Source organism: Benincasa hispida, chromosome 9, assembly GCF_027475165.1.
Source record: "Benincasa hispida cultivar pf3 chromosome 9, pf3_genome.v1.1, whole genome shotgun sequence".
In the NCBI taxonomy this organism is placed as follows: domain Eukaryota; kingdom Viridiplantae; phylum Streptophyta; class Magnoliopsida; order Cucurbitales; family Cucurbitaceae; genus Benincasa; species Benincasa hispida.
In genome coordinates this window covers 54,584,239-54,592,146 of record NC_143486.1, presented here as the reverse complement: position 1 = coordinate 54,592,146, position 7,908 = coordinate 54,584,239, and the positions used below count along the sequence as shown (strand labels likewise).

General features: G+C 38.2%; 1 long non-coding RNA gene across 3 annotated transcripts; it reads left to right on the top strand.

Annotated features, from left to right (window-relative positions):
* Positions 1-4,072: 4,072 nt before the first annotated feature.
* LOC150033915 (uncharacterized) lies at positions 4,073-6,131 on the top strand. 3 transcript variants are annotated; one of them, XR_016532064.1, is made up of 4 exons: positions 4,073-4,329; positions 4,930-4,978; positions 5,378-5,550; positions 5,783-6,131. It is a non-coding gene; the product is annotated as an uncharacterized LOC150033915 (long non-coding RNA). The 3 variants fall into 3 exon arrangements; XR_016532065.1 differs by lacking the exon at positions 4,930-4,978 and having other exon boundaries at positions 4,084-4,329; XR_016532063.1 differs by lacking the exon at positions 4,073-4,329 and having other exon boundaries at positions 4,641-4,978.
* The last annotated feature ends 1,777 nt before the right edge of the window (positions 6,132-7,908 follow it).

The window sequence follows — 7,908 nt, the reverse complement described above, 5'->3', positions numbered from 1 at the left end:
CGTTCCATCAGGAACTCTTAATTCAGGTTGATATTCCTTCCTTACCTTGTTAAATGATGCTTTGTCCCTCTTTGAAGTTGAACAGGTGACAAAAAACCCTCGCTCAGTCCCAATCTTCTATGCAGACATGTTGGTTGGATCATGCTGAATGGCTCTCTTAACAGCGCATATATCCTCCAAAGGAAGTTACGTACTCACTATATTTCTCCACAGGTTTTCACTCTTTGTTGGGTAAAGTCATAATCTCTCTTGCATTTGTTCTTCCATTGTGTTTTTGTAGAATTTTGTTGGACATCTCTCTTCAAGTGCTTTAATGTCAGCTGGGTTCTTGATAATGATTTTAAGGTTAATGTGCTTCAACTCTTGATCGGGCCACGTTTGAAGAAGAAGCCAAGACTACTTTGGACCAACGCAGTTGAAGCTTTATTATCAGAAATTTGGTTTGAAAGAAATCAAAGAGTATTTCAAGACAAAGCTTCTTCTAGTTCCGCTAAATTTGATATCGCCCGTACCAACGCCTCCTTCTGGTGCTCGCTTTCCAAAGCTTTTCAAGACTTCTCTTTACAAGATATCAACCTCAATTGGAAAGCCTTTATTTTCCCGCTCTCTTGATTTTGTAATAGCATAGTGATGGTTATTATTTTCAGTTAAACTTTCAGATAATCATTCGGTTGTAAACCTTGTCTTTTGCAAGGTCCTCTTCATTTTGTACTTAGCTTTGGATTCTAGTATTTATTGGAGATAATGAGAATGCTAGGGAGATGTCAACCTAGTTGAGATGTCCTAGTGCATTTGCTGATCCGTTTTGTGATTTTTAGTGTGCTTGATTGTATTGCACTTTATGTTTATTTCCTTCTTGTCACTTTTAACATCTTTCATTATCTGAATGAAGTGGATTGTTTTTTGTTCAAAAAAAAAAAAGATAGGTTATGGAAAAAGAAACTTACTACTCAATCTCATCACTTTTTTTAATTTTTCCCATAAGCACTCCAAGAACAATTGTTGCTTGAAAGAGATCGACACGGCAATGTCTAGGTAATTGTTTTTTCTTTTTTTTTATACATGTCTTTCCATGAAACTGAGTTGGAAAAGAGAAGGCAAGAAGGTGCATATAATGGGCGGCCAATTCGAGGGGCAGTCACATTTCTTCGGGTACTTATTCTATTCGTTCTTGAACTTTTGCTGTTTTACTTAAACGCTCCTGTTTAATAATTTAGTGATAACACATATTATATTTAGCACTTGGGTTGTAGGCAAATCAGTTGAGATCTAAAAAACATGCATGTTGGTAAATGCATTAAGATCTTTTAGATTCATATTTGATAATTAGGGGCACCAAGTATCTAGACTTCCATTATGAACTCGTAAAGAAAATGGCCAATTAAGTGATGGGTTAGGCTTACAGCTAATTGACTTTCAAATGTAAACTTACGAATGATACGAATGAATGGCCATGAGATAATACGAAAAAAATTGTACTTTGCTGGTTAGTGCTCTGTGTGTTATCTTTGTTTATTTCTTCTTGTGACAGGAAAGCCCATAAGGAACATCTGAGGATTTTTCTACAGACACTACGTGATAAACAGTTGTACGCTAAGTTCAGCAAATGTGAGTTCTGGTTGAAACATGTAGTGTTCTTAAGGCATGTAGTTTCAGCGGACAGAGTTAGTGTTGATCCGCAAAAAGTGGAAGTTGTTGTCAACTGGGAGAGACCAACTAGTGCAACAGAGGTACGTAGTTTCCTAGGCCTGGCTAGATACTACATATGTTTTGTTGAGGATTTCTCACGATTAGCATTACCTTTGATAGCTTTGACAAGGAAGAATGCTAAGTTTGAGTGGTTGGATAAATGCGAACAGAGTTTCGTGGACCTGAAGAAGAGATTAGTGACAGTGCCTATTCTGACACTTCCTATAACAGGGAAGGAGTTTGTGATTTATTGTAACACTTCGAGGCAAGGATTAGGTTGCATGCTTATGCAGGAAGGGAAGGTAATAGCTTATGCTTCAAGGCAGTTGAAGAAGCATAAGTGTAATTACCCTACCCATGATCTTGAGCTAGCAGCAGTTGTTTTAGCACTGAAGATCTAAAGACATTATTTATTCGGTGAGAAATGCCACATTTTCACAGATCATAAGAGCCTGACGTATATCTTTGATCAGAAAGAGCTGAATTTGAGACAGAGGCGATGGCTAGAACTGATTAAAGACTATGACTGTACCATTGAATACCATCCGGGTAAGGTGTTAGTGGCTGATGCATTAAGTAGGAAGTCGGGACTTCCGAAAAGTGCCTTGTGTAGTATTCGAGCAACCTGGCTAAGTGAGTTAAGAGGTTTCAGGGCGGTTGTGACTGCAAAGAGTTTAGGGAGTCTTTTAGCTCAATTTCAGGCTAGGTCTTCTCTAGTAGCAGAGATTGTGAGAAGACAGCCAGAAGATAGTAATTTACAAAAGATGCTTGCAAAGTCCAAGCAAGGCTCAGAAGCAGAATTTGAGTTGAGAGCAGACGGAGCCATAGTTAAGCAGAAAAGACTATGCGTTCCGAGTATTAGTGAGCTTAAGGGTGCTATACTAGAGGAAGCTCACAGTTCAGTTGACGCTATGCATCCAGGAAGCACCAAGTTGTACAGAACTTTGAAGAAAACTTATTGGTGGCCTGGTATGAAGCGAGAGATAGTCGAATATGTTGATGAATGTTTGATCTGCTAACAGGTTAAACCAGTGACACAGAGGCCAGGAGGACTCCTTAATCCACTGCTAGTGCCGGAGTGGAAGTGGGAGCATATTGCCATGGATTTTCTATTTGGATTACCTCGTACTGCTGGTGGACATGATAGTATATGGGTAATAGTAGACAGACTCAACAAGACAGCGCGATTTTTACCGATTAAAGCGACGTCTACACTAGATCGCTAGCTAAGCTATACGTCGATAAGATTGTGAGTCAACATGGAGTGCCAGTGTCCATAGTTTCATATAGGGATAGTGTGCAGAAAGCAATGGGAACAAAGTTGAAGTTCGGTACAGCGTTTCATCCTCAGACAGATGGTCAGTCAGAGAGGACCATCCAGACCTTAGAAGTCATGTTGAGAGCATGTGTCCTTCAGTTTAAGGGAAGTTAGGATACCCACTTATCACTTATGGAGTTTTCTTATAATAACAGTTATCAGTCTAGTATCGGCATGGCACCATTCGAGGCTTTGTATGGCAGACCATGCAGAACTCCTGTATGCTGGAACAAAGTGGGAGAGCGAAAGCTAGTTGGTTCTGAGTTGGTACAAGTTACGTCAGACAACATTAAGTCGATTAGAGAAAACCTGAAGATAGCTCAAGATCGACAGAAGAGCTATGCAGATAAGCGACGAAGAGACTTACAATTCCAGGTTAGAGATCAGGTTTTCTTAAAGTTATCTCCGTGGAGAGGTGTTCTTCGCTTTGGGAGGAAAGGTAAGCTGAGTTCTAGATATATTGGTCCTTATCGGATAACAGAACGAGTTGGACCAGCAGCCTATAGACTTGAGTTGCCAGCAGAACTTGCCCGAATACATGATGTTTTCCATGTGTCCATGTTAAGGAAATATATTCCAGATCCGTCACATGTGTTGCAAGCACAATCGATTGAGCTCAAAGAAGACTTGAGTTATAAAGAGGAAGCGGTTCAGATCCTCGACAGAAAGGAGCAAGTTTTGAGGAACAAAACGATCCCACTCGTGAAGGTCCTTTGGAGACATCACGGAGTGGAGGAGGCAACCTGGGAGTCAGAAGACCAGATGAGGAGGAGTTATCCGACACTCTTCACCTAAGGACTTCTAAATTTCGAGGACGAAATTTCATAAGAGGGAGGTAAGTTGTAAACCCGAGACTTTCCTTGGATTATTTGCTCTTGTCACACATTGTAGGATGTTGGATTTAAGTTATTGTTGTTCCATTGTTGAAGAAAATGACAAAGCTTTTGGTTGAAGTTGTCTTTAATAATTTTGAAATTTATAAATAAAGAAAAGAAAAGAAAGGGAATAAAGAAAAATAAAAGAAAAGGAAAAGGAAAAAGGAAAAAAAAAAGAAAGAAAATGAAAGAAATTGGAAACCCATTCGGTGCTTAGGGTTTAAAGTGAGAACCCACTCATTTCAGCCCATTTCTCCATCATTTCCCATTATATTTTCAGAGCATTTCGAGAGAGAGAGTGAAGGAAGAGGAAGAAAAAATTGTTGCAGGTTGGAGGTTGAAGAAGGGAGGAAAAGCTCATGCAAGTGCAACCAAGGAAGAATTTGGGTTCAACCTACCTATCTCTGGTTTTTAAGTCGGTTTGAGCTACACAAGAAGAACTAAGAGGTGAGGCCTGACTTTCTTGAAATTTAATCTATTTTCTAACAAATTTCATGAAGGAAGCTTGAGCTAAATCTGATGTTAAGTTAATGGTTTTTGAAAAGGAAAACAGAGCACAGAATTTTCGTGCAAATCAAAAGGATCTTTGCTTTTTTCTGGTTTTTCGAACATTCTGGGGTGTACAGGTTGGATTAGAAGCTCAATTCAGTATGATTGGAAAGCTTATTCAATTTCTTATAACTTTCATGAAGAATTCAGGAGCCAAAAATGACTAGAAGTAGGTTTAATTTCAGGAGAAATGTAGAGCAGAGAAGCACGAATCTGTATTCGCTGTGTTCGAGGAATTTCTGGACAAATTCGTTGGGAATATCGTTTTTATTACTTCAGATAAATTGTAGAGGGTTCCAAAATGAAGAGTTTGATATATAGTACATTAATTTTGGTCAAGTATTGAGGAAGTTATGAGTGTTGGAAGTTAGGGTATTGAATCTGGAAAATCTGGAAAGAAAATGTGAAGTGTGATTTTATTTCTAGAATTTAGAATTCATGAGCATGGAAAGACAAGACGATTTATAGTTCTGATGCTCGGTTTCGGTTGTTTGACAGGCCAAGAGGAAATAGGCCGAGTCTATAGACCGGGGAACTAGCCAAGACTGTGAGTGACAAAACAAATTTCAAAAATGATTTCTAAATTGTAATTTATGCTTAAATGGTTTACATGCTTGAATATGAACTTATGAATGATACATGATTTCTATGAATGGTTTCAAGCATAAGTTTTGAGCTTAGATTTTCTATTGAGGTTTATATACGAGCACGTAATTATTAACTTCTTGAAAAGTAGTTGAAACAATACCATTTAAGGTAAAGTATGTATTAGCGAGTGCTATTTAAAGATTTTCAGTTTTTCACGAGCAAGCAGAGTAAGCTTGAGTTTTACGAAAGATAAAGATAAGCATGCATGTTTTAATTTTTCATGTTGTTTTATGAAACTTTTATTGACTACGTGACTGAGATATTGATCCCGAGGCTATATGGTACCGTGTGCACACAGGTTATATTCCGTTGTTGACGTTGAGTGTACTTCGTGACAACAATGCTGCCAGGAGCGTTGGGTGGGCCCCACTACGACAAACATGATAGGAGTGCTGGGCGGGCCCCACTACATCGTAGAGCTAGTAAATGTTGGTTGTACTGGGCGTGCCCTACACAACGTTGATTTGTCATGTTAGTTAAAATGTTTTATATACTTGATATGCCTTGCTAGATTTTAATGACATACTTGCAGAATATTTGAGAAAGCTTTTAGCGTTACACGTTTATGTTTAATGCTTTGATTGAACAGATTTATACGTTTAAAGGTTTATCACGTGTTCTGATTTGCAGATTTACAGTTTTAAATTTAGTCACTCATTGGGCTTCGTAGCTCATTCTTTCAAAATGTTTTCCCACTTTTCAGGTAGAGATCGAGCTCCCGGTGCCTGATAATTGCCAAAGTCTGTTTTCTCCTAAAAACTTCCAGATCAAGCTTCATACGTGGGTGGAGTTGTACATTGTGTCTGTTTATATTGTAAATGTCTTTGTAAGAACTGGGTAGTTTATGGTTGTGTAAGCACTAGATGTCGTGGTTGTGTAAACCCCAGTTGGATATGTTTTTGGTTGTGATATCTCTACCAGGTTATTTTCCAAACCGAGTTATGTCAGGACTGCACTTCATGTGTATCTAAAGGTTTTCAGGGATTCCGCTGTGTTGTGTTACATGTAAAGTATTTTATATATAAGATTAGTATGTTTATCAGGTTCAACGATTCAGCAGGGTCAATAGGTATCGTTAGAGGAGGACGATGTCTGTTGGCTTCACGCCATCTCCCTGACTAAGTAGCAGGTAGTCTGGGAGAGGGTGTGACAGTAGACATGCTGGAACAATTTCTAGAGAAGAAACTTATTCAGCTACCAGAATGCAAGGGACCGGAACAACCAGGAAAAATAGATGATCCTAACTACTGCAATTATCATTGGGTCATTAGCCACCCAAAGGAAAAGTGCATCGTATTGAATGGGCTAATTCTGAAGTTGGCTCGTGAAAAGAAGATTGAGCTAGATTTTGATGAAGTAGCTCAAACAGATCATGCCATAGTAGTGACAACTTCAAGTGTTCCAACACTGCCTGCGTCTTATTATCAAAGAGAAAACATGATCCAGTTTGGAACCTTCGAGCCTATAGTTTTTCGATTCCAACAAGAGACTCAAACGACAGACTCCCAGAAGAAAGATGAGCCTGTTGAAGATTGAACAACAAAGGGTAGATCCTCGTGAATTTTCGAAAGAGAAGATAGCAAAATTCCATCCAAAAAGAGTTGCATTCTTATCAAAGCTATAGAAGAAGGAATAAGACTCATAAAAAGAAAGGCAAAAAGATGGCATGGAAGCCTAAGACTGCTTAAGAAGAGGATAAGGACTTCCCTGAACTTCGATGGTCAGTAACTTTGGCAAAATTTTTTCCAAGAAGCTTCCTCGATAACCATTTAGATGAAGTATCAAAAGTTATTGCATGTCATGCTTTCAACATAGCGAAATTTGACAACAATCATATAACTACTGAAGAAGTCGATGATTCAAAAGTAATTGAGCAAAGAATTTCTATCTTTGATTGTATCAAGCCTTCAACTAATCGATCTTCAGTCTTCCAAAGATTGAGTATGGCCATGATAGAAGAAGAAAGCCAATTTCCATCTTCTACTGCAACTCGAAATTCAGCTTTCCAGAGGCTAAGTATCTTCACATCAAAGAAAGATCGACCTTCAACATTTTCTTTTGATTGTCTTAAGATGAAAAGCGATCAACATAAAAGAAAGATGAAAACATTAAAGGTAGAACAATTTCATGAAAAAAAGAACGACAAGAAGATTCACAGTCGTATCCTTTCATGCATGAAGAGAAAGTTGTCTATTGATATAAATAAAAAAGGTTCATTGATGGTGAAGCAAAAGCTCATCATATTGACAAATCCTACAATGAAGAGGATGATCAAAGCCATGATAACATAAGAGCTTCTGAAGTTTAAATGTAGAAGTTCCTCATCGCAAGAGCCTAAACTGCATGTTGCTCCTGGTCTGCATGAACTTAAAAGGTGAACAACCCTAAAGAAAAACAAACTTTATATGAACTACGTTATGACTTGATCCCTATCATTCTAAAGGGTATGTAGGCAACTTAAAGAAATTTAAGTTCAATCACATGAAAAAAAAAAAAAATTGAACTACGTCATGTCTTAATTCCTTTCTTCAAGGCTACCACAACTACCTAAGTATAACACTTTAAAATTGATGTTGTTCGTTTCCATTATAGAATAACACTCCAAAATGAAGATGGTTCTGTTGAGAGCAACACATAAATTTGAAGATGTCCATCTCTACTTGGGGCAACACGACAAATTGAAGATGTTCATCCCTCGTAAAAAGGTAACCAATAAATTAAAGGCTTAACTTGGAATGACGCTTCGCTTCCTCTTCAAACTCAAGTTTGGAGGCTTCACCACTCCTTCTTCAAAGTCAGGATGCTTCACTACTTCCTTTTCGATGTTTG